General features: G+C 40.2%; 1 long non-coding RNA gene across 1 annotated transcript; it reads right to left on the reverse strand.

Moving 5' to 3' along the window:
* Positions 1-2750: 2750 nt before the first annotated feature.
* On the reverse strand, positions 2751-25634 carry LOC143695696 (uncharacterized). Its single transcript, XR_013185191.1, has 3 exons — positions 25271-25634; positions 19806-19964; positions 2751-2841 (listed from the first exon to the last, which is right to left on the reverse strand). It is a non-coding gene; the product is annotated as an uncharacterized LOC143695696 (long non-coding RNA).

Consider the following 25634-nt stretch of genomic DNA (forward strand, 5'->3'; position numbering starts at 1 on the left):
AATGACAAAGACTTTTTAAAGTAGCTAATTTCCTCCTTACTGATACAGGAAAATTTCTTTTGTGTTTTCTACTGATTGTGAGTCAGAATTTCTGGCTGTTAGCCAAACACAATACTTTGAACCTTTGATTTGCATATGTAGGCCTACAAGTTAGACAGATAACCTCAATCAAAATTTAATATAACAGATTATATGCAAAACCAGTGAGAAAGGATTCATTTCCCATATTGAGTGACTTTTGTCAGTTGTGCAAATTAACACAGAGAATTACAGATAGAATTCAAGAGGAGTCTGCTTTTCATTTTCTTTTCCAATAATATGCATAATGCAGTACATTAGCTAAAAGAACATTTAAAGGAGGCAGAGACATGGTTCTACCAGGTATGTGTGGGCATAAGAACAAAAAGTGTTTTCAGCAGCATAAATCTGAAAGTACTTCCATGTTCTTCCCAGTTCACTGGGAAGAATTCAGAGAGCTGAAGAATTACAAACACACTTTCTGTGAGCCTTCTGTGTGTGATAATATCAGAATTTATTCCTAGGCATGGAGTGTGCTTGGCTTCAGACAGGACAGTGGGCAGGAACAGCACTTTCCTTCTGGAGTGGAGGGGGTGAGACTGCCCCAAAAATCAGTCTGTCACTGCTTGGGGGTGCAGATGCAAAAAGAGGTGAGGCTTCCAAAGCAATCATGAGCAGTCGATTCCAGGATGGTCTGTAAGATCTCAAAGAAAATAAATTTTGCATATTTACCTTCAAATTTGTTATGCTGCAAGGTACTGGTGGCACAGTGTCCCAGAACACACCTGTAGCAGTGTTCTCCACTGGACCTCCAGCCAAGGCCAGTGGCAAGATTCCCTTTAGGGAAGGAAAAATTGCAACAATTATAAAACAACCCAAACATGTTCTCTCATCTGGTAGTAACTAATAACAGGAGAGACCCAGAAACTCCCATTATGTGTGAAGAATCAATGAGAAGGTGATAGTTTATGGATGACACAGAGGAATGAATAAAAACAGGAAGAAAGAGCAGAATGATATGAAACCTCCTCTGCACAATGGCTTCCAAAGGATCAGAATGCTCCAAAACTTTGCTTGGCTCCACACCTTGGTATCCAGGATCTGTGGATATCACAATGTGTGCAACAAGATCCAAACATCTGAAAAGCATGAGAGGTGAATAGCAACTCCTCCTTGTTTTCATAAATAAATTGTACTTCTCTTGTACTAGGCTTGTTTGCAACAATTCCAACATCTTTTTTTGATCCCAGGTATCTACTCCCTGTCATTGAGGTGGTGCAGGATTTGTTTTTCTGCTCCTCCATGTGTGATGGGCACAGGCAAGCCTGATGAGCGGGTGTCCAGTGGGAATTCGTGCAGATCCACGATGACATCTCCCCAGGACAAAAGGTGACATGCAGCAAAGGTGGCTCAGAACTGTCATCTCCACCAGCAAACCAGAGCAGCAGAGCACAGACCTGAGCAGTGCCCTGGAACTGTCCTGATTGTTAAACTGTTCACAGTCCCTGCAGTGCTTTGGCTCAGGCTCTCTGCAGCTCCCCAAGACCCTGCCAAGGCATGGCTCAGGAATTAACACCAGTCAGGGAGCATTGCCAGGAGGCAGCCTGGTCATGGCTGCTCTGTCTGAGAGGTAAGAGCTTTCCTAAAAGCCTTGCTGTACCATCTGAGATCTGCAGCTCTAACCTGTGCCAAGAGGATGGAAATGTTAGATCCTGGCTTTCCTGCATGCCTAGGCTCTCTGAAGACTAAACTACACTTGTTCCTCAGTCTTTTCAATGCCTGTCAGCCCACCACTTCCACAGGAGGAGGAGAACACAGTTCCCACTGTACTGCTCCTGTTTGGGCAGAAAATGAGCTGTACAAGGAGGAATCTCAGATGTGCAATGATGAAGGTACCAAGGTCATGATTATTGGCAAAGTATTCTGACATATGAATGGTGAGGGATATATCCAATTAAAGACTGCAGATTGTGCATTACCATAGCATTGATGTAATTACAAACTAAGTATATGTATATAAGATAGCAAGGGCAGATTTAACAAATTTCATTCGGTCAGATTCTAAAGCCAGGAGAATCTGACTAACAGTGTTAGAAAATGGTGAAAATGTCAGTAATGAAATGTTTATAATACCATAATTTCATGTCAGGAAGAACTTCCACTTCAAAAGATCTCAAAATCATTTTATTTTTATCGTTTTTCTTAAGAAGAGGGTCTAAAATCTTATCAGAAGAGCTTTAGAAGCAACAAATATCTAGAAATGACCCTAGAATATAGACGTGGTTCCCACAATAAATCCAAAGAGTTCCCAAAAATAGCTAATGTAATTCAGTGTAGCTTCATTAAGATTATTATTTTATTCTCAACTAAAACTTTGATTATGTCTTACTATGCAAAGTACCTGGACTTTAGAGTCTTTAAATGAAAAATTACAAGGTAACACTAGAGAGATGTGCAAGCTCAGTAGATACATTGGAGGTAAAAGAAAAGGAATGGCTCAAGGAGAATTTCCAGATGTTGAAGACAGACAACAAAACAAACAAATAAGATTATTAATTGATTGTGTTCTGTTACTGATGGAGAGGTTACAGTTGTAATATTCCTAGATAGGTATGAATTAACATATGAAGGCACAAGGTAGTTAACATGAATCCTCAAAGTTATGCTGGACATGCATGTAGAGTATTTTCTACTGAATATCCTCCATAAAATAAAAAGAAAGTAGCTCTTACCTTTGTAATTAGTAACTGATAGGTCCCCATTTTGGGCCAACTTAGTAACTTGCAGCAGAAAGCAGCCTCTCAGCTCTCTGGGTACTCAACTCTGCAGGGCACAGAGAACAATTTGAATTTAGGTTATTTGAAGTCAAATTGACTTCCCTATACATGGTCTTGACTCCTTCTTCAACAGTCAGCTTAGAGAGCCAAACAAATACAAACAAGCAGCAGGAAAATCTCTTGTTTTAGGGAATGAGGACAGAGTCAGAAGCTCACACAAAGTGCTGGGAAAGTGAGCATCAATAGAGTGCAATTGCCTGCTGGAATAATGAGAATTGGGATACAAAGGTCTGCTTGGAAAGAACAGATGCCAAAATCATATCCACTTCTACAGTCCAAGGAAATCTGCCACAAAGTGTGGAAAAGTGCTACTGCTGGATGAATAAAATCAGGAATCATGTGCAGGAAGGGCGCAAAACTTATGTACTGAAGGAGGGTGAAGAGCAGGGGGATAATTGAAAAAAATTTTAAAGTCCTATATCAGGTGAGATGGAATTGATTTCTGTTTCTGCAAGGATCTCTGTGAGATTCACAGATGACAGGAAGGATATAATCTTGACTTCATGGTCTTTGAAGTAAATACAAATTTATTTTATTTTCTGGTATACATAAAAATGTGGGTGGGAAATGCAGGAGGCTCTCTTAAGCTGAGTGAAGTGTGTTCTTTATGCCCAGCATTACTGTGGTCCACACAAAATCCATTTCCCTGGGAGCTGACCATGAGCTGAGAGGTCCCAAGAGCCTCAGTGCTGCACTCCATGGGCCTTGGTGAGATGCTCTGGGACCACAACAGTTTGGGGGAAAGGAGGGAGAGAGCAGTCATCCTCCTGTCAAATTTCCTCATGCCCATCCACACTGCTCCTGATGGCACAAGGCTGATCATGTGGAAGACATTTTTATTGTACAGTAGTAAGCTCTACTGAGCATTATTTTACTGTCTGAACTAATAAAATTATCAGTTATTCAGAATTATCAGAATGATGAATATCTGAACTGGTATTTAATATCTAGAAGATTAGGAAGACAAGCATTTTGTGTCTGGGAATGTCAAATCAGGACTGTAACACATTTGTATTTTGACTGCATATACTAGAAGAGTAATTAAATTATGTATAACTAATTAAGAATATAGGAGGACCACCCATATGTAAAACCCACCATAAACATATAATAATTTTATACTATATTAAATATACAGGATTGCTGATATGCAGACATAAACATATGTGGCATATATATCTCAAACCAGTCTCAAGCATTCCATATGAAATTTGCTGGAAGCAGGCCATTAATTACTAAAGCTGAGTCTAATCCTGTAATCTCATCATAACAGAAGTTTAGTTTTCATCAGGCCTTGAGGATCCATATTCAACAAATATTATTTCACTGCCAAAATAAAATACAAAATACTTGGTACAATGTGGTTGACTTAAGGAATAGTCAAATGCCACTCTTGGGCTGTTAATACTCAGAATTTTCTTTTAGGTGTTTGGAAAACATTTATACTATTCTTCAGCTCTGTGAGGTTTGCTGTCATTCAACTCATCAGCAAGACTTCCACTCCTGGGAGTGGAAACTCAGTTTATTTTAAGGTTTTTGGAGATAAAGTAACAACTTTTGCCATTCATGTCTGCAGAATCTGACAGTAATCCCACAGCAAAAGGCTTAGTCCCACCAGAGCACTGATGTCCTATAAAATTAGGGCAAGTTCAGGAAAAATATTTTTAGTGCATTCTCCTCATTAACACTAAAAGAGAAGCTGAGGGAATCCCAATACCCGAACAAGTACACATCAAAGGTCACACAAATATTTATCACCAAATCACACAAAAAATTACAGCTTCAATGGTAAAGTTGAGTGGATGATACAATTTTCTTATCCATAAAAAATTATGTCCCTCATTAATTCTTTTTACAGTAAAGCTGCTTCATTATTTATCCTCTGGGTAAGCAATTAGTAGCAACGTCGCTCCTGGGTAGTTTGTGCTGAATTTCTCTTTAATATCTGCTATGAGAGACCACATATTTCAGGCTGCAAAAGCAAAATTAAAAGAAACTCCCAAAACTGAAGAGTTGCTCTAAGCAAATAAATAGTTCTTGGTATCAAAGGAGTGCTGGGCAGGAGGAAACATGTACTTTCTCCTTGAAGAAAACTGGAGAGCACTGGAATTACAGATTTATAAGCTCTTTCAAAAAACATCAGCCTGACTCTGAGAGTGTTCTCTGCCAAATCAATTAAGCTAAAATTTAAAGCTGCTGTAAGAAAAAAAAATTTAAAAAAACTTGTAACAAAACCATTTAGAATTGGAAGAAGTTTCTTACGTATAAGAGCAAGTAAGTTCTGGAATAGATTTCCAAAGAGAAACAGGGGCAAAAAAGATAATGGCAATAAATTAATGAAAGGGATTATATTCAATATGATAACAGGGTTAGTAACAGGTGATTGGAATATGTTCCCACACAGAATGTAAATGTTAATCTGAGAGTTAGGCCAAATGAGGTATGACTACCAAAGATTAGTGTCCAATTCTCAGCTGGATACCAGGGCTGGCTCTACCCTGTTATTACATTGTTTAAATACAGCACTCAGTTAAACTCAGTCAGAGCAAGAAAAGTAACCCTTAAATCTTGGTGCTCTCAAGCTACAAAGCTGGAATTGAAAGCACCACAGATTAGCTCAACTCTCATGGTCATTGTGAGTTATAAATTGAATTAAAGAATGTACTCATTTGGGTGAAAGACCATTATTCCCCTACAACAGTGTGAACAGAAGTCAACTATTCAAATGCTCCAAATCCTCTGATGTTTTCCAAGAATATATATCCTTGCCCAGAAGAAAAGGTGAGTTCTCCCAAAAATTACTGAGAAAGGGCAAGAGTGACTCATTTTGACCTCAATCCTGCAGACTGTGAGATAGTCCTGAACATTATGAGACTTCCAGAGGTTCTGGAAGTAAAGTGAAGCCAAAGAAGGTGTGGCACCACCGTGAGCATAGAAACTCAAAATTATTCTCAAAATTATACCAATTAGACTGGAAAAGAGAAGACTTTGAGGTCACCTAATTGCAGCCATCCAGCACAAGAAACATGGAGAGAGGTTATTTACAAGAGGAATACTTGATAGGACAAGGGGGAATGGCCTCAAACTGAAGAAAATTCTTTCTAATGAGGGGGGTGAGGCACTGGAACGGGATGCCCAGAGAAGTTTTGGATATCCCATCTCTGAAAGTGTTTAAGGCCAGGTTGGATGGAGCTCTGAGCAACCTGGTCTAATGGAAGGTGTCCTGCACATGGCAGAGGGGCTGGAACTCGGTGATTTTTAATGTCCCCTCCAACCCAGGTTATTCTATGCTAATGATTCTATGGAAGATTACTATAGTGAAAGTAGCTAAGGGAAAAAATAGTCCTGTGGTATAAAATCTGTGGAAGTGAAATACTGAAATATTTGCAGGGCACAGGGCAATCCTTGGAGGAAAAGGAGGACAAAAAACTGCAGACAAGTTAAGGAAGGCAAACAAGGGTGGAGGCCAAATCAGTTCTCAGCTGCCACTGGACATGGCAGTTCCAGGCCATGTCCCCTCTGCCACCACAGCTGACACAGGAATGCATTGTCCTCTTTGTCCCCCCAAGTGACCACAAGGGCTTTCTGCTCTGAGACAATGTCCCTGCTGAGCTCCAGTGTTCCAGTGGCTTGCAGACACACTCAGTAAAGGCTGGATGCCACATGGAGCCCTCAGAAACTTCCTGAAGTCAAGTGCTGAACTTGTCCCTTGTAACACAAAACCACAAACCTGTTGTTTCATGTGCCTTTATCACATTAGATCTGGAGTTGTTGGGTTTTTTTAAGTCTTATAATGGGCCAAAGTAAACCTATTTTTCATGCATTACTATGAACCTATAAAATACGAATTTTCTCTTTTGTTAGAAGAGTTTTGCAGCCTTGGTGATATAAACTGATAATCATTGCTCAACAATCAAAATGTGCCCATTTAAACTTGGTGTGGGTGTTCTGCAGATTTTTTTTGTGTCCCTGTGAAGGGTTTGCATGCTTTCTGCAAAGAAAATAAATAGAACAAATAGTATGGCACCACAAGTTGGTCAATTATTAGCTTTTGCATACTCAAATCATGGCCTTTCTTTACAAGGACACATGTTAATATATAATAGAGGTGTATTTCAGTTCTTTTTAAATTGATTTTTCAGACACACAGTGCAATCTTATAAGGTCAGCTGGAAGGGAAGTGGCCAAAGACAGGCCTTTCAGAAGAAATGAGCCACTAGTCACACATCATGAGAAATAAAACTGGAACTAAACACATGAAAATGATTTTTATTTTGTAGTAGTCCCAGGCTGGCATTGGACACGCACCCACCAGCCTCACTTCAGTCTGGACAAACCGTCTGTAATGGTCTTAAACTCTGATTTGAGCATTTCTCAGATCTAAAAGAGGTAATAAATGTCATGGGCCAACTTTAAACCCACTGCTTCAGGCTTCTGGTGCTGACCACAGCTCTGACTGTTCCTGTGAAGCTGCAATTGCTAATTAATATCCAATTATTGTTTGAGGATGTAGAAGTTGTAATTGGGGAACAGTAAACAAGTTTAATATGATTTTGTGCATAGAAAATGAGGTGTCAGGGAGCTCAAAATGGCCAGAGTAAGTAATCAAACACAGCAATCAAAATTTTTGTGGCTACGTTCAGAGACAGAACTAGGAAAATGTGAGAGAGAAATGTTTTATTCTGAAATGGATTAAGACAAGTCAGAGTTTTGTGAACCAAAATATTCCTAACATATAGTTACAGATAAAAATGACCAGAGAAAAAATAGGCAGTAATTAGAAAACAGTAGGCAGAGAACTGCAAATGATTCTTGCAGCCTGCAGACAGAGGCTGAGCCAAGGAACCAGAGACCAAGAACCAGTCTGGACTCACCAGCTGATTGGGGGACTTCTGATAAGATAAAGAAAATCATATCAGAACAGTCCAGTTCAGCCTTCAACAAGCTGCCTGAACTTTGTACTGTTGTGTCTGGTAGAGGCAATTTTAGTGCAATGACAGTGTTACAGGGCTTCACACCATGCTGGGAACTGTTTATTCTGCACCAAGTTCAAAGTGACACCAAGTAAAACACCTGAGAAAGGTGACAGCAGAGCTGTGAGGGTCTGAGGGCTCTACACTCCCACACACAACCCTGCACACAAAACCAAAGAGCACTTGGGTGTTGTGTTTATTACATCTGATGGCCAAACTCTCCCATCTCTCTGCTAAACAGGAGCTAAGGAGAAATAAGGGCCTTGAAATTAAGAGTTCCTAGAAACTTGAAACTTCCAAACACGTCAATTCCCATTTTTGCCATCCATTTATCTTCATTAAATTTTTTAAAATTTAATTGCATTGAATTCCAAAAAATGAGCAAATTTCAGCTGTATTTTGAAATGGAATTATAATAATAATTTATTATTTATAAATTGCACATTATATATTTATAAGCTATGATTTGCAAAAATTATTACCCTGTCTGAAGGGACCTGTAAGGGAAAAAAAAAAACCACAACCAAAACCAAAACAAAATCAAAACTGAAACCAAGAATGTGTTCTAATCAAACTGTAAAACAGAAAAATAAGGCTTTTACAGAGTACAATAACGACCTTATCTCCTTCATTAATTCGAGTGCCCTATTGGAAGAGATAAGGGAAAGTCTTATCAGGGGTAGGTGACAAGATATTCTGCTTCAGGTTGGAACAGCTATTCCAGACTCTGAGTAACCTCTTTATCACTAGGACAGGAAAAAGGCAGCTCTCAAGTTTTCTAGGTGAGCCAAATCTGATGTGGACAGCAGAAACAAATCAGCATGTCAGCCTCCTACTGCATGAGATGTTGGAACAGCTGTGAAAGGGCTTTATTGACAAACATAATCCTAGTGACCCATCTTGTATATTTTTGTGATTTCTTCCATTATTGAAAATCTTGTGGGTTTAAGTATTGTTTTATTTCCAGATCTTCTCTATTGGTAAAACAGATTCTGCACAGGTGGAGTATGAATTCAGCACTCCTTTCAGCACTGTGGATCTGTTCCTTGGGGGGGTAAATGGCAAACTCCTGGAATATTTATTGCACACCAGCTGTAGGACTTGCTCAAGACACAAGGGAAATCTGCCACTGAGTTGCAAGGCCCAAGCCACTGGCAGACAGCAAAAATTCCTGGGGTGAAAAGCTACACTTGCTCAGCAAGTTTTAGTCCAAGCAGTGGCAAACAGTGAAGTAATGGACGGGTTGGAGACTGAGAGTCACCACTACAATGCCAGTTTTTATACTGACAATATAAATGATATCTCTACTTATACTGGTGAGATTCTCTAGTATTATATATTTAATTTAATACATTAGTGAGATATCGGTGATCTAAGTATATCCAGAAACTTGACAGGAAAAGCCAAAGCAGTTTGGAACTGCCGGGGTGAATCTAGGACAGAAGCCTGAACATAGCAAGCACTTTTCTGTTTACATTGTCTTGAGGTTTAAAGTGTGTTCACCTGCAATTTGGGATGGGTCCACATGCTTTATGGGTTTGTTTTTCATTTTGTTGCATCAGAAAAAAATCTATATATAAACCTAGAAACCTGAGACCTGAGTTTCTTTTAGCTGTATGGACTTTAACCTAGCTGTACAACATAGGTACACATGCCCTTAAAGTTTCTATCTCTTAACAGCTGTGAGGAAAACCCCAAAGATTTGATCAGTACAAACAGACAGGTGTGCAAGGAAGCTGGAATAAGAATTCTGAGACCACTCTATTAGCTTAAATGCTTCCTAATGGCAATCTGAGGGACAACAGTGTTGAGAAAGTTATTCATTAACTTATTAGTATGTTTATCAATTTTAATTTTTGTCATTACTGCATAAGAAAACAAAAACAGATCAAGACTTACATACAAATAGCAAAATCCCTGGCAGTTTTCCTACAAGCAGTTAGAAGGTGCCTCCTCCAAATCACTTAAGATCCCCCCTTTCCAGAGTACTGTGTGCTCACAGTGTTCATTGAAATCTGTGGGAGCAGGTCTGGTTATATCTCCTTGGCCCCTGTCTCCAGCATGGGCACAATCCCACGTGGTTCCTTCACATCCCTGACAGGAGTGGTCTGAGGCAAGGACAAAGAAGGCAATGGGCTCTTCCCTTGTGGGAATTTTGCCCAAGAGAAATCCCACAGGGGTTAAGTGCTGTGTTTTCTCATTTGTAAACCAGGACTTACAAGCCTTCCCTATTTCAAAGAGCTGTGGAATGATAAAGGGTTTAACACAGATAGACTGCAGTAATAACATAATATGCTACATATCCATGGAACATTCTCTGGGAGCCTAACAGATTCAGAGAAAAATGTTTTAAAAAGCCATAGCTGGAAAAGCAAAGCTGGCTTTTCCTTCTGTTCCGAGGCAGCTTTGGCAGGAGGAGCTGTACTGCAGAGAGTACACAATAATTTTTCTGGTTTAAAATGTAAAAAAAAGTAAGGACTGTGTTACAAGAGCATGGCATTATAAAAGGATGATCTAAGAAAGCCCACTGCATGTGGTTTACACAAATATCACTGAGCCCACAGTGTCTCCTGGCTCTGTTCAGGCTGCCTCCTGACAGGAGGACACCCATTATCTACCATCTGCAAACAAATAAGCATTTAATTCTAGGTGAATACTTTTGTCTCACTGAAGTCAGCAGAGCTCCCTGTGTACACACAAGGATGGTAATTTTAGTCTAGCTACAGCATTAGATTTCTGGATTCTGACTTCCAGAACTTCAATATGTTCAGCATATTACATGGCTCCAGCAGTGACCTGTAAAGCCAGGGACAGGCAGAAAGTGAATTTTATAATCAGGCCTTAGCACCATATTGGACTGACCCTTCTGGTTTAAACTTTCCATGGCAGGGCAGTGTGCATGAGCACTGCTCTGAGGGAATTTCTTCTGTCTGCTTTTGCCAATAATTTTGGCTAGCAAAGGTTGTTGTGTAAAAAAAATAAAAAAATAAAAAAAAAATTCCCAGTTTACCCTCTCACTTCCAAGCCTTCATTCCTAGAACACCCAGATTTAAAGGAACCTTTTGTGCAATACACAAAATAAAACAGCTGGCTGCCCACAAGGCCTCACCCAAGACAAAACAGTAACAGTCCTTCAGTTAATCTATCTTCCTGGCTCAGGCAGGCGCCAAGGAATCCAGAGCCTCCCAGACTTCTGGGAAGCAAGTAAATATCTTAAAATGCCATAGGTCAAACCATCAAATGCTGCTTCACTGCCCCTGATCTGTAGCTGCTGGGGAGCTGCTCACAGTTCCTGCTGATACTCTTGTGGCAGCACTAGCTGGCAGGCTGCTGTTGCTGCCAGGAGTCTGCTGTTACTCTTACCACAGGAAAAATTAAATCACCTCCCACATTACATTCCAGAAAAGGCCAGGTAGCTGCAATTGCCCCTTTGTGAAAAAGAGTGGGAGAATAAAAAAAAAGGCAAATATGAATGTGTGTGTGTCCTTGGTGGAGGTTATTTTCCTTCTTTTTTTTTTTTTTTTCCATTTAGATGAATGTTTTTGGTGTGTTAGAAGCAGAAAAACAGCCTTGGGCTAATACGTGAAGATTAAAAGGTGAAGTTGATCACTATCAAAAATACTTTGTGACCTAAAATGAAGCTCTGAGTCATCATCACAATTGGCTAAAAGGAAATTGAAGAATTAAACTTCTTGAAAGCACACAGTCAGAGAATGCTTTGGGTTGTAGGAGGGGACCTTTAAAGTTTATCTAGCCCCAGCAACAAGCAGGGACATCTTCAACCAGACCAGGTTGCTCAGAGCCCCATCCAAGCTGACCTTGAATGTTTCCAGGGATGGAGCATCCACCACCTCTCTGGGCAGCCTGTGCCATACCTCACCACCCTCACTGTAAAACGTTTCTTCCTTATACCTGTCACCATCACAGTGACTTTTTCAGACAGAGTACCCAAAACTGAAGTCCACTTATCTCTTATAGGTTAAATAGTTTTACCTTTGCACGGTCTGGCTTTCTCCATGGGGTGGAACACATGATTTGGTGGCAGGGTACCAGCAAGACTCTCCACATTTCTTTGTTGTTAGTAGCTAAGACTCTTGGCATTTCAGCCCTGTGTTTCAGTTATGTATATGGATCTCTACTACTAGAAAATCAGAAAATCTCACAAACTCCTTACCCCATCAGTCTTTATTTCCATTTCCTGTAAATAAAGAACATCTTCTTATTCCCACTGAAGAGCTGAGGAATGGAGGTACAGTGAAATGATTTGTGTATGACAGTCAGTGGTCTAAGAAGAAACTGAGCATAAATCTACAGAAATCATGGTTGCAGGCCAAACCAGATGACCACATTTGAATCAAATCGAACTAAATTAAATTAAAGCTTTCTGTAGCACTCAGCAGGATGTTATTTATGCCTTGAAACAGCATATCTCCTTCCAGATCTTCCTGTCCAATTATTTAAAGGCTTGGTCCAAAAGAGATAACGTAGAGAATCTGACTGTCAAGAGATCTGCTGCCAGCTGCAGTCACCTGCAGGGACTGGGAAGAAAGACATGACTGATGATAGCATCAAGACTTTGGCTGAGATTCTTAAGCTTCATAAAGCTGTCATTGTTTGACAACTGATGTCTGTTCTGTCTGCATCATGATGGAACCAGCAATGATCCATCCCTTGGATTCCACCCAAGGAAAGGCCAAAGAGAAATACTGAAAACAAAGGAAATGGGCAGACCACTGTTCCCTGCCTCTGCCCCCAGCCACAGCCCACATGAGCTCAGTTTGTTGTTTTGGCAGGAGAGCAGGCACTGAATAAGCACGAAGAGCTGAAACTGGCAGAACAGTCAGAAAAGTATTTAGAGTTGTTTATGTATGAATGATTGCAGGGTGGGAAGGGCAGACTTATTTGGATAGATCAGGTAAAGCCCCGGGGGCAGCGCTGAAAACAGAGCCCACTGCAATCAGATGAGTAACATGATCCTGGACTGCTTTCTCCTTTCCCTCTGTGCACACTCCAAGTCGCAGTCAAGCTTTGCCTTGGAGTCCTTTTGAACGTTTCATTCACAGGTATTTGTTAAATCCTGCTGTAGCCTAGAGGATGCCTACCACTTTAATCCTCTATTAACAACTTAGATTTTTGGTAGCCAAGGTTCACTTGCTGACTCTCAGCCTCAAGAGGCCTTGGAATATTTGGATGGTGTATTTACCTTCCCCTGATTTCATTACAAGAGTGATACTTGGCACTTCTCTACTCCTCTAGAGGAGGCACAGGTCCATCACTGGTAGCAAAAGTGTGACAACACCAGCCATGCTTAATTGCATTCAAACTCAGAATAGTAAACACAGAACCGTGCAAATGCAATGTTTGTTTTGCAGAGTTAGAACCTGACTGAGAAACTATTACTATTTGAAGTGTTCACCATTGCCTTTGTTGTGGGGATTATTCCTTTGGTAAACACAGCCACTGTGGGGCAGCAAGACACAAGCATTTAATGGAGTGTGCTTTGCCTCTCAGGCTCCCGAAGAGGCTGTAAGAGCTGTTACCCTCTGCCTGCAGACAAGTGGAACGATGCAAATGTTAACACCCTTTGCTGGAAGCACATTTCCCCCGTCAGCCTGACTTGGTGACTTGGGAATCATGATAGGTTTTGAATGCAATATTGAGATAAGGTAGCACCAAAACTGCTTTAAGTAGTTTATATGTCAATTCTGAGAGAAGATGTCAACAACTCATAGCTCAAGGACGTTTGAACTTCACTTGTGCACGGTGCCAAATGCTGTGTTCTCAGGAGGCTCACGCCTACATGCACACAGACAAGTTGCTATTTGCTTTTGCCATTTTCCCAGAGGAAGTGATGGTGCCAGACAAGTGTGAGCAGACCAAGCTCATACAGTGTGTCTGGCTGTGTGGTTTGTAACTCTGCAAGTGGAATGATGAGCACTCCCACCACACTCTGGTCATTGCCCAGGGACACAGAAGGGTGACTCTAATCCAGGAGAGCATGAGATGCCCCTATGTACATCAAATCTCCAGACTCAGACACACAAGATCCTTCCAAATCTGAATCAGACTTTTATTGGAATTCTCACTGCTCTTCATTGCCCTAGATTCCTGGAGCATTTGCACTCAGCCTAAATGAAGATTTGGACCCCAGCTGAAGAAGGGGGATTGTAAGTGATGCAACTTTGATAATGGGGAGATACTTGGACTATTGGAACTCATAACTATCATTTAGAGACATAAGTCAACTAAAACAGTACAGAAGCTATTTTTTTCCAAGTTAGGTCTTGCCATCAAAATGAGGAGAAGGAGACTATTAAAACTGGTTTGGATAAAACACAGAAGATTCTATCTACCTACTTGCTAAAACCAGGAATTCAGATGTTATAATCACTCCTATACTCCTATAGAGGATGAATTTTGAGCCAGATCTCTGACATAAAGTACCACCATGTTTATGTGTGCTGTGACAGCCTTTCTCATCTTCCATTTGAAAAAACGAGATTTTCTGACTTTAAATATAGTCAATAATGATTATGAGTTTTATTTAATGCAAGTTGGTTACTGAGCAAGAAAACAATCCATTTTAATTTTCAGTTTATCTCTGTAATACATAACGTAAGAATATTCTAAATCTTTCTTTGCCCTTTAAACATAAATCACAAGGAATAAAACTTTAAGTTTAATCAAAATTTGTGCTTCTTGATAAGCTTCCACATGAATTGTCTAATCAAGCAGATTAAATAGATTCACTTAGTGAGCCTGGACATGGGGGGAAAAGGAGAAAGAAAAAAAAATCTCAAACCTCACAATAATGGAAATTGTCTGCTTTGATTTTTTTCTGTAGGTGTGAAGATATCAGAAGTGGACACTGAAGTTATCCTTAGATAAGTCTCCTAGAGTAAGAGTTAACCATTCTAAGTTACATCAGTGTTACAGACTACATGATAAAGAGCCATGGGTTTAAGTGTACAAGTTTGAATGTCACAAACAGCCCGGACATGACACTACAGAGCTCTCTTCTCTCTTTGCAAAATCTGAGACAGTAAAGAAATCATTTGCCTCCTCAGTCAGAGCACCATGGATGTTAAAAATATCGTTACGATTTCTTTTTCCCTTTTCTTCTCTATGGGACATTATCAGATACAGAGGTCTGAAGCTTTGTGTTGGGTTTTGTTTTGGTCAGGTCTAGAGGGTAAATACTTTTCCATGTTAAATATACACATATAAAACACTTGGAAAGAAAATTTTTGAAGATTGTAGCTAAAATGTCTTTTAACACCAGTCTATTGATGCCAGATTGATTTTTGCCTTTATTGCTTTTATACATTCTCTATATTCTTTACACATATATTTGTAGCTCTGTAGCCTATTATTTATTTGTAGTTATCTGCAATACTTTTCCCTACCTCTTCCCTACCCTGACAGGCAGAAAGACAAAACACATTCCAGAGGCTCCAAGCCCCATGGGTCCAAGGCCCCCATCTTATCTTGGCTCTCTGGGAGCCAAGGTTGAAACGAGCTCTTTGAGACACATTTTCATAAAAAAAGTTCAGTTCCTATCTGAAAGGGGGCTACAGAAGTTGTGGAACCAAAAAGGGGGAATTACTTTATCACTTATGCTTCTAATTGGTGATTCTTGTCAATTATGCTAATTTGCTAAATTTATAGAACTGTATTCACACTGTGTGGGGTGGGAACTTTTCAATATCTGCCCCTTGGAGGCCTCCAATAAAGACCAGCCTTTATAATACTTCCTATACTAATATTGTCTTGCAAGTGGCTTGCTTTATTTCTAGATCTTTGAGGCATCATGTTAATACTTCACACACATGGAAAGGATTTTTTTGTTTGTTTTTGACTACTATAAAAATTTTCAAAGCATTAAAAATTATTACATTTTTGAAAGGAAGGATATATGTAATGCTGCTGATCACCAGCTTTTCCTCACTTTTTGAAAGGTAAAATAATTACAAAAAATGATGGGACTGAACCTAACTGGCTATTAAAACTGGTTTTAAATTCAATTTGAAATAGGTAAGTTTGAGATGCAATAGTCCTAGGAAGAAGCAGCCCCTGTATGACAACTTCCCAACACATTGATCACCAGATTGTACATCAAACACGTGCTGCAGTGAACTCCTGCCAAAGGAAGTGAAAATAAAGCTGACTGGGAGATAAAGTTACCTGAGTGTGTTCAGGCTGCTCAACAATTTACTTCCCCAGTGCACTGTTGTGGGGACCCACCTAGTGAAACCATGAAGAATTGCACCAGTCCAGAACGTGAAAGAAAGGGAATATTGAGCCAAGGAGACAAATAACTGAACAATATAATTTAGTATATTGCAAGTGGTGAAACATGTGGCAAGACGAGAGAGACCACAAATTCCAGCCAACCTACAGTCACCATCTGGTATTGCTTTGTAACTCTCAGATAACTTGGTTTCAAAATCTGGTGCAGCAGAAGCTTGCATTTAGGAGAATGGATAATATATTTTGGTTTAACTCAAGCTGGTGCACTGCCAGACAACATATTTGGGACTTATGCTCAGCATTCCCAGCCTGAGCCCTAACAAAACCCAGAGTTGGTTTTTGTAAAATCAGAAGAATGGCTTTGTTAAAAAATACTAGAAGTTATTTCCCTCTGTCTCTTCACTTATTTTTTATTTTTAATTTGAATCTGTAGGATGAGCCATCATTTTATGTATTTGTCAAATCTTTAAGGCTTTATTCCTGTGATCACAAGAACTGGAGGCTTTCATTACAATGAAAGCTGAAATTTTTATTTTCTTTCTTTTGGCAACAAAGGCTGTAAGAACACCACCAGGATTGTTTGGTTTACAACAGATTTTTATGCAATAAAGTGCTGAAATGAAATTTTTTTACAGGCAGTATCAATCTGTTCAAAGGGATTTTGCCTTCATTTCCTCAATTCCCTGCCCTCACTTATTTAATCCACAAGAAAACCAAAGCTTTCATTAGCAAAAAATCTCCAAAATATGTAGACATATTTTGTGGCTGGCTCAACCACTGTCATTTTCTCCTAATGATACAAAATTACATACTCTTTTTTTTTTTCCATCACAAGGGCATACAAAAAAGGATTGAGATTTGGATTAATTTAATTATGAAAATAGTTTATAATACTCTTTTTCTTCTTGAATGAAGCAACAAACACATTTTGTTCTGTCATCCTCCAAAAGAGAGTCGCAAATACTAAATTCCAGTTATAAACAGGTAATTTATAGTGCAGGAGCTCCTCCTCAAACTCTTAGAATCACCTCCTTTTGATTCTGCTCTTGTCTACACATATTTAGGTCCTTTTGGTTTATTTCTTGAAAAGTTCTGGATAATCAACACCACAGAACAACTTCCTAGTGTCTAGAACTGCCACTTAAGTTTGGAGAAGAGCCATCCATACCAATTTAGAGGCACCAGAATTTTAATTTCTCTTATCCCAATCACAGTTTTCTTCTCTCTCCCTTGACAACACTATTCCAAGAAAATCTTGACTTTTCTAAGTCCTCCATGCGCCAACCAGCGCAATCTCAGACCTTGAAATATTTCCACTTCTTTCTCTTTTTATCCTATTCAAGGTACTACTGCTACTCACTAGCATTTCTGTAACAAATGACACTTTACTTAAAATTGTACCCAAAATCCAGGGCTGCTGTAAGAGCATGTCCCAGTAGTGACTGCACCCCTCCCTGGGACACAGGGACTCTGCTCAGGGTTCTGGATTACACACAAACATCAAGGCCATACTTGATTTCTACCTTCCCAGCCACTGCTGTCCCTGAAAGCAAGGGCAGCAGGCACTGCTGTCAGAGCATTGGTTCTTGGGAGCAGTGATTTTTGACCCCACTAATAGGAACAGAAATCCTTCCTCTCTAAAGCTTGCCTCTTGGGCTTCTATTCTTCCCTTCCCCTCTGCTGAAATAGTTCCTTTTCTCCTGTCCCTTCCCAGCTTCTTCCTCTTCTTAGCAGCTCCAAACAAGTAGAATTTTCTAGGAAAGAAGAAGAAGGAAGAAGGCAGAGTGTATTGGGATTTGTGGTGAGAGGAATTCAGCCTCATGGCTGCACAGGCAAGTTTGGGGAGGCCCATAACCCTCACATTGCTCTCTATCAAAGAGACATCACAGTGAAGAATGGAACTCCTTTCTCTGGGGCTCATCAAAGCCTCTCCAACCTTCCTTCCATCTACAGCATCCATAAAATGCTGCTGACCCCTTCCCCAGCTGGATCCCCATAACCACATGGCATGCTCTGTCCTCTACTGGTGAAAATGTTACCTAAATCTGAGTAGCTTACAGCTAATGCTTCCTATTGGAAATGGCAGCTGCTAAATGGCATTGCTACCAATCCCTCTTCTGCAGCTTCCTGTGCCTTTTACACTTCCTCATCCTCTGTCAATTCTTCAGGTGTTCTGTCCTGGTGTTTTCTCCTGCTCTGACCATGTACAAAGTCTCAGCAGAAATACACCAGGGGGCATCTCACAGCTCACACTGAATTCTCCTGCTATTAACATGCTATTCCCTAGAATAGCACAATGTCTATTCAGGATAAATCTCTGTGGGATTTATCTTCCAACTTCACCATTTTCCTTAGGCAGTTCACTTCTTTCAGAGCTTGGCATTTTCAGATAGTGAAATAATGGTTTCCTCCAGTCATTCATTTAATTTAATGGGCCCCAAAATTGCCTTGAGGGTTTTAATCATACCAATCTTGTTCATGTTAAAATAAGGAGTAAATGTACATGTAACTGCACAGCTCTTGGGTACTGTATAGACCAATTAAAACACTTATTTTTGTTTTCATCATTTATTGAAATCAAGTCTATGACACTTCTAAACTTGCATTTTAGAAATATTGGTTTTTACAGCCTACTTGAACATATTTCTTTGGTAAACCACAAGTTAGTGGTACAAGAAAGAGTACCTTGCTGATGGGGACTTTTTTTCTTGTTTTGCTTTCAGGCTGCCAGGGAATTCTGAGAGAGGTTAGGCATCCCTGCTTGTAGTGATATTTAATTGCCCAACAAGAAACTGTGTTTGGCTGCAAGTGGTTCTAATCTAAACAGATAAAGTAGGGCACAGATTGTGGGACTAAGAATTTTATCAACATACTGTATGTAAAAAATGAAGACATCAAGCAATAAATCCAGATTTATGGAAAGAGTGCCTCAAGGGACAGCCATGTCTCCTAATTCTTGTCCTCCTAGCTATAAGAATATAATTTCCTCTGCAGTTTTTCACATGTGCATAAGGTAGGAACCACAAATACTCCTGAATTTCACATATTCTTTGAAAAAAACAATACAAAGATGAGGTTTACAGCAAACATGTCAGGCCTCTGAAAAAGAAGAATGATTTAAAGTACAAGTTTGTAAATCACTGTCTGATTGTTCATGAAAGTTTTCAAGTTGCAAAATTTTTTTAGGATGTGTTATTGAAACAGACAAAAAAAAGACAAATTGGAGGGGGGAATAGAAGAAAAAGAAGACGGGTACCACTGTGATTGAAACTGCTACAGAGAAGTAGGAACTACACCCAGTTAGTGTGAATCAGAATAATTTTATAAATTTTCTAAAACCAATGGGAAAAATAGATCTAAAATGGAGCTATGAATATTACTGGATAACCACCCTTTCCTTGTTACACATACATATTTATGCATTTCTCAGTTCTAGGAAAGTGAAAGCCCATTCCTAAGAACGCAGAAAAAAACTCAGAAAAAGCAAAAAGGCTCAGCATCCTGTTGTACAACAGATTTGGGGCTACAGGCTGAGATATATTTTGATGAAAGATTATACCTGCTATGAGAAAAAACTACCAAAAAAAACCCCTGTATAATAGAAATGCCACAATTCAGGCTTGGAGTCCTAGTGTCAGTCTGAACTCTATCTAACCTCAGTTTATGTGACACAACTAAAGGTTTTGTCAGACTGTTCAGGAAGTCTGAATATTTCTCAGATACTTACCTATGAAAATGACATTTTAGAAGTTTTCATCAAAACAGGAAGACAGGGTGATGCAACAGAAAAAGCACTGAAGGACTCACTTCTATTTTTTTGTCTGCCACTGCTTTGTTGGATGACCTGGAACAAACGACTTCAACTTTCTGTGCTTAACTTCCACATCTGTAAAAAGAAGATAATGAGACTGAACTCCTCTGCAAATAAACTTTCTTCCTTTTCTTATCAGGGAGTTGAAACAATGCCGGAAGGAAACTCTTGGTAGAGTTGTAATATAGTTCACTGGTAAAAAGCCAATTCAATTATGAGATTTCTTGGGTTTATGGGATTGTTTTCATTCTCAAACTTTGCAAAACAGTCCAAAGTGGAAAAGAAATCAGCCCAGGCTGGCCCAGACTCCAGAGCCTGTGAAGTGGTCTGAGCCCAGTTGAGCAACACTGGACAGAATGTTTAGCCAATTACCTCCCTCCACTGATTCCAAGGGAAGTTTTATTTCAGTAAAAAGAAATTCTAGAAAATGTAGCATCTCACTCAAAGATCTTAAGAGTGAGAACTTCTGAACATGAAAACCAGATGGAATTTAGTCAGCAACACCTCAAAAATAAAATACAACTTTTCCACAGTTCTGGAGAGACTCTACAGAAGAACTTAAAAATGCTAAGTGCAGAAAAATAATACAGCCTGGGCTGGAAAATGAAGGACAAAAATTTGAAGGGAATTGAAGAGAGCATGACAATGTTACTCTGTATGCTCAGTACTGCAATCCTTGCTAAGACAAAACAACTCTCAGCAAGATCCTGAGATCTGTGAATTCTCCCAGGCACTGTATGTCACACAACTGGCTCCTTCCTCATATTCCTGCAGATTTTAGGGCCACATCACACGTGCTCATCCTTCCAGCTTACTACTTGTTTCCTGCTTCATTAGGATGGGTTAGTATATTTAGCTGGTTTTTAGATCTTATCTGTGTATGGGAAAAGGGAGAGAATCTGTTTATTGTAATGTATTTGGTTTGCTGTCATCTCTGTCTGAGCAGGATATTTGAGAGTACAATGTTCTCCTGACACCAGCAATGCTAGAAGGTATTTATTATTTTTTTATTATTTATTAGTATTTTTTGCACCATCAAAGCATTCTGTCAATAAATAGCAAACGTGCAGGAGCACAGCTGGCGCCCAATGAAGTTTGAAAAAAAAGCTTCATAGCTTGCTGTAGGATGTCCAAGAAAGAAACTCTTGAGCTTGCTAACTTGTTTTGTTCGAACTTTCACCAGCCCCAGAGGACAGCATTAGTACTAAAAGTTTTTGTGTTACCAACAAGGAAATGTAAATAATTTGAAGCATGAGAGACTGAGGAAAAAACCGATTCGGCATTCCAAAACTCATTTAATTATCATCTGGCTTTTCTAGTTATCTTTGTTTTTGATTTCTTTGCCCTGAATCTTAGCCTAAATTCTTCTAAGACACGTTGTGCTACTCTAACCAGACCTAACTGGTCTGATTCACAGATGACAGCATGCAAAGCCTGTCATCAACCAAATTCATTTTGTTTTCCCTTTGTGGAAATAAAAAATAAAATCCCTTTCAGCTACAGGATTGAATGGCTTAAGAACAGGCCATTCTGGGTGTCAGCAGCAGTACCTGTGGCTGCCCCAGAACTCTTGGCCATTGGGTGTCTTCCAGGCTGAGGGAGTCATGTAACTGAGTTCCAAGTGTCACTCCATATCCATGCACCATGATACAACACACTGTCACTAATCCTTTACATAAGCCTCATTACCAACAGATCTGAGTATTTTAGGATGGCTCTTCATACATAATCTCTTGGATTCTTCCCCTAAATCAATACTTGCTGAATTAACTCTGGTCTGACTAGCTAAGGAAACTTCAGGAAACAGCATGAAAAGCTAAGCAATATTCCCTCTGTACAGCCTGGCAGAACCTACAAGTTCTGACACCTAGACTGAAGTGTCCCCGTGCCAATGTCTTCATCTGCATGCAAATTCCTCCTCTAGTCGATGCAGAGCTACTCAGTACAGCTGCTAGAGGAAGGAGCCATTGAGCTGCTCAGAATACACTGATCTCTCTGCCTTGAGGTGGTCTGAACAGCTTGCTGTGCCTCCATGAGCAGGGTTCAGCTTGCCAACCATCTGTGCTCAGTGACAACTGTGCTGGACTGAGATATCAACAACTTCCATGTGAGATTTCAGCCAGAAAAGGATTTTTTAGGATACCTGCTGCTTCTTGGAGCAGGAGGCCAGGTAGGAAACTCCTCATTGCCTAAACTGGCACTCTGTGCCTGCATTTATGTAACTAAATCCCACATTAATTCTCTGCTGAGTATAAGGGGAGCTTAGACATCTGGTTCACATGGAGACACCTACACACGGAAAACCAAATTTAGGCGCCTTAATCTGCTGGCTGAATCCACCCCTTTACTTGGAGATTTCCTCAGCTGGCAGCTGCATTAACATTATGCTTAAGAGGCTTCAGTGGACATTTTTCTCATTTCCATTTCTAATCCACTCATGAGAACGTTTATACTTTTGGCCTCTCCGCTACACTTGCAGCAATTTACAACTGTAACTCTAGAGAAAACATACTCTCTTTTATTTATTTTAAATTTATTGTCTGGAAATTCCACTCAGGACATCTAAATCTTATGCTGTAAGAAACACAGAATTGACTTTTTCTATTACAACAGATTTTTTGGCCACTATCACATTCACATTCCTTCATGGTCTTTTTCCAAATTAAACCATTCAGGTGTATTCAAACACCTTTTTTTTTTTTTTTAAGGAAGCAATTCCAATCAGTTCATTGTGTTCAAGGTACAAAGGTACCTTTTTTGGTGCTTTAGGGAGAATTCCACACAATATTTAAGATGTGCAAGCATTTTTGATGGTACAAATCCTCCCATCTTGTTCTGTATTCTGGTTTTCATGTACTGAACATCCTTCTTTGCCTTTACAATTGCTCCAAAGCACAGAATTGATGCCTTCAACAGATGAGCCACAAGAGCTCCATAGATTCTTCCCTGAGTGCTCCTAATAAATTTAAGGGTATGTGGGATGACTTTGTTCTACAGGCTTTTCCTTGGTGGTGGATAAGAATCTCTCCTATTCAGACACCTGTTTTTGCAAAGCTATTTAGAATATAATCCCTTTGAGATCTCCACCCACTGTCAGATTTGATACATATAGCCCAAGATTTCAGAAGTACTTGAGAAGGGACAGCAGAACAGATAAACCCAAATACATGTTCTGAGTTGTCATTTGACCTCATTCCCGGGGGAAAGCAGGCAAAAAACCCACATCAAGTGATCCTCAGCAAAAGTAACAATGGGAAAGAAGAGGTTTGAGAGCAACCAGACAAATGTCCTGCTTCCTCAAACACTCCAAGTAAACTCTCCAGCACTTGCAAGGGCTTTTCTATGCCACTCAAAACCAGAATCACTTAGAAACTCTTCTAGGGGATGTGCAGACTGACTTCAGTCATAGACAGCCTGTAGGCAAACAATTGTCACAGGAAACCACTGAAACAAATTCAAGTCCTCCCAATTATTGAAAGAATACCTGGAGTTTCCTCCAGTCTTCTCTATCACAGCTGGTCAACAAGCACTACATATCAGCTGGAGAAATTTGTTCTGAACAATTTGGATTTGGAAAAACAATACACATTAATTCTGTTTGGTTTTGGGGACATTTGCCTCCTTTTTCATGAAGTAGATGGGTCAATCTAAAAAAGAGACAGGATTTAAAGAATATCTTTTGTAGCTCATTGTCCTTTTCTCTTGTGTAATTTCTCTGTCCAAGACATGTTAACAACAGAAATGAAATTTCAGTGCTTGAGTACATATGGAACCCAAATTTTGACCCCAACCCACATTGACACAGGATTGCTTTGGGTTATGGCTTCTTGCCAGGACTGTTATAAGAGTTCTTGCCTCTTGCTGTGAGCACATAGGAAGTGGGTCAATTAGTTAACACTAAGGAGTTATCACAGATCTTATTAAGCAACTGGGCTGGACAGATTATCATTATCAGGAATTTTGAGAAATAAAACACATCTCAAAGACCTTACAGTAAATGACACTAAAAAGTATAGGTTTATTAATTCTGTTAATAAAATGATAATCCAAGCACCAGAGAACTTCTTATCAATTAAAAGAGATTAAATAGCTGGAATTACAAGGTGGGCAACAACTGGCCAGATGAGGACTACCAGGATAATGGTTCTGCAGAAAACAGATATCATATATGCTGAGGTTGCTTTTACTTAAAAGAGCTTAACACACACTTGGGCTAAATTATTATGAGAGAGAGATCAAAGCTGCATGTTAGCCATTATGAAGCTGGAATTCTGAAAAGCTGTCTGATAGGGGGCTGACTGTGTGGCTATCTCATTTAACTGCTCCTTGCTTTCATCCTGATCCCTGCTGCCTCCTTGCCATCCACCTACTAACCCCTCCACAGGCTGTAACTCCCTTTTCTCTCACTGCAGCTTCTGATTATGGATTGCCTTTTTGCCCTCTGCACTCTAATGCTGCAGCTACAGCTCTTTGACAGGTTCTGGGTTCTGCTCTATTTTTGTTATTATAAAGCACCTTGCCATAATCTCTGGATATTGGGGGCAATATCTACCAAAGAATGGGCTTGGATATGTCAACCCAGTTTAATTTCCACTTCAATAAAAGAAAACCTGCCATCTTCAAAGTGTCACTCAGGAGCTCAAATTCTGTAATCCGGGTATTTATAAAATAAGCTCCCAGTCCTGACTATGCTGTGCAAATCTGACATCAAGCTTGTTCTTAAACCTCACCAGGGTTTACAAACCCAACATGCCTTCCAGTTTCACCCCTTTGCCTGGAGAAACAACACCTGCCAAGTCAGTCCTGCATGAAGATGGATCTGTGGTGGGTTTAGCAAGTGGTTTGACCCTTTATTCTGAATATCAAAGATCTGAGGTTTCGGCATGACTCCCCACCTGTGGGACGCAAATCTTGTCACTGTGGAAGCACGTTAACTGCCAATCTCAGGTTATTTCAGTGTAGTTGTGGTAGATTTTAACATTCCCCACAGCAACTCAACCTATAGGGTGAGGGATCCATGGCTGGTCAGGTCAGACATCCCTCACAAGCCTTTATTCCCCCCTTCAAAGCCCCTGGACAAGTACAGGGACTGAAGTATCTCTTTCATAAGGGGAGATTGCAGGAGCTGCCCCTGCTCAGACTAAACACTGAGAAGGGATCTCATTAAAACATAGAAGTATCTCAGAGGTGGGTGCCAAGAGGACGGTGCTGGACTCTTTTTGGGGGTGCCCAGCAACAGGACGAGGAGCAATGGCCATAAACTAAAACACAAAAAGTTTCACTTCAAGATTAGTAAGACTTTCTTTACACTGAGGGTGGCAGAGCACTGGAACGGCTGCCCAGGGAGGTCATGGATCTGCCCTCACTGGATCCAAACCCACCTGGACACATTCCTGTGACACCTGCTCCATGTGAACCTGCCTTGGCAGGCTTGGGCTGGATAGGATCCAAACAATTCTGAGACTCTGTACTTCCATGGGGCCATTTAAGGCCGAAAAGACCGAAACAAATACTTCGAGGGGCTGGAAAAGACGTTAATCATTACAGAGACCGCACAAACCCGGTGGGATGAGCAGAGACATTTACAGCAAATCTGAGGGGAGGAGAGGAGTGAAAGCCGCACATCCACAGCCCTGCACTCCCGATTCCCCTCACAGCTCGGCAAAAGGGACGCGGGACACACTGTACAGCCCTTCGGCTCTATCCCTCAGGGCTCGCCATGTTCCCCTGCCGCCCCGGCCCTGC

Source organism: Agelaius phoeniceus, chromosome 1, assembly GCF_051311805.1.
Source record: "Agelaius phoeniceus isolate bAgePho1 chromosome 1, bAgePho1.hap1, whole genome shotgun sequence".
Classification (NCBI taxonomy): domain Eukaryota; kingdom Metazoa; phylum Chordata; class Aves; order Passeriformes; family Icteridae; genus Agelaius; species Agelaius phoeniceus.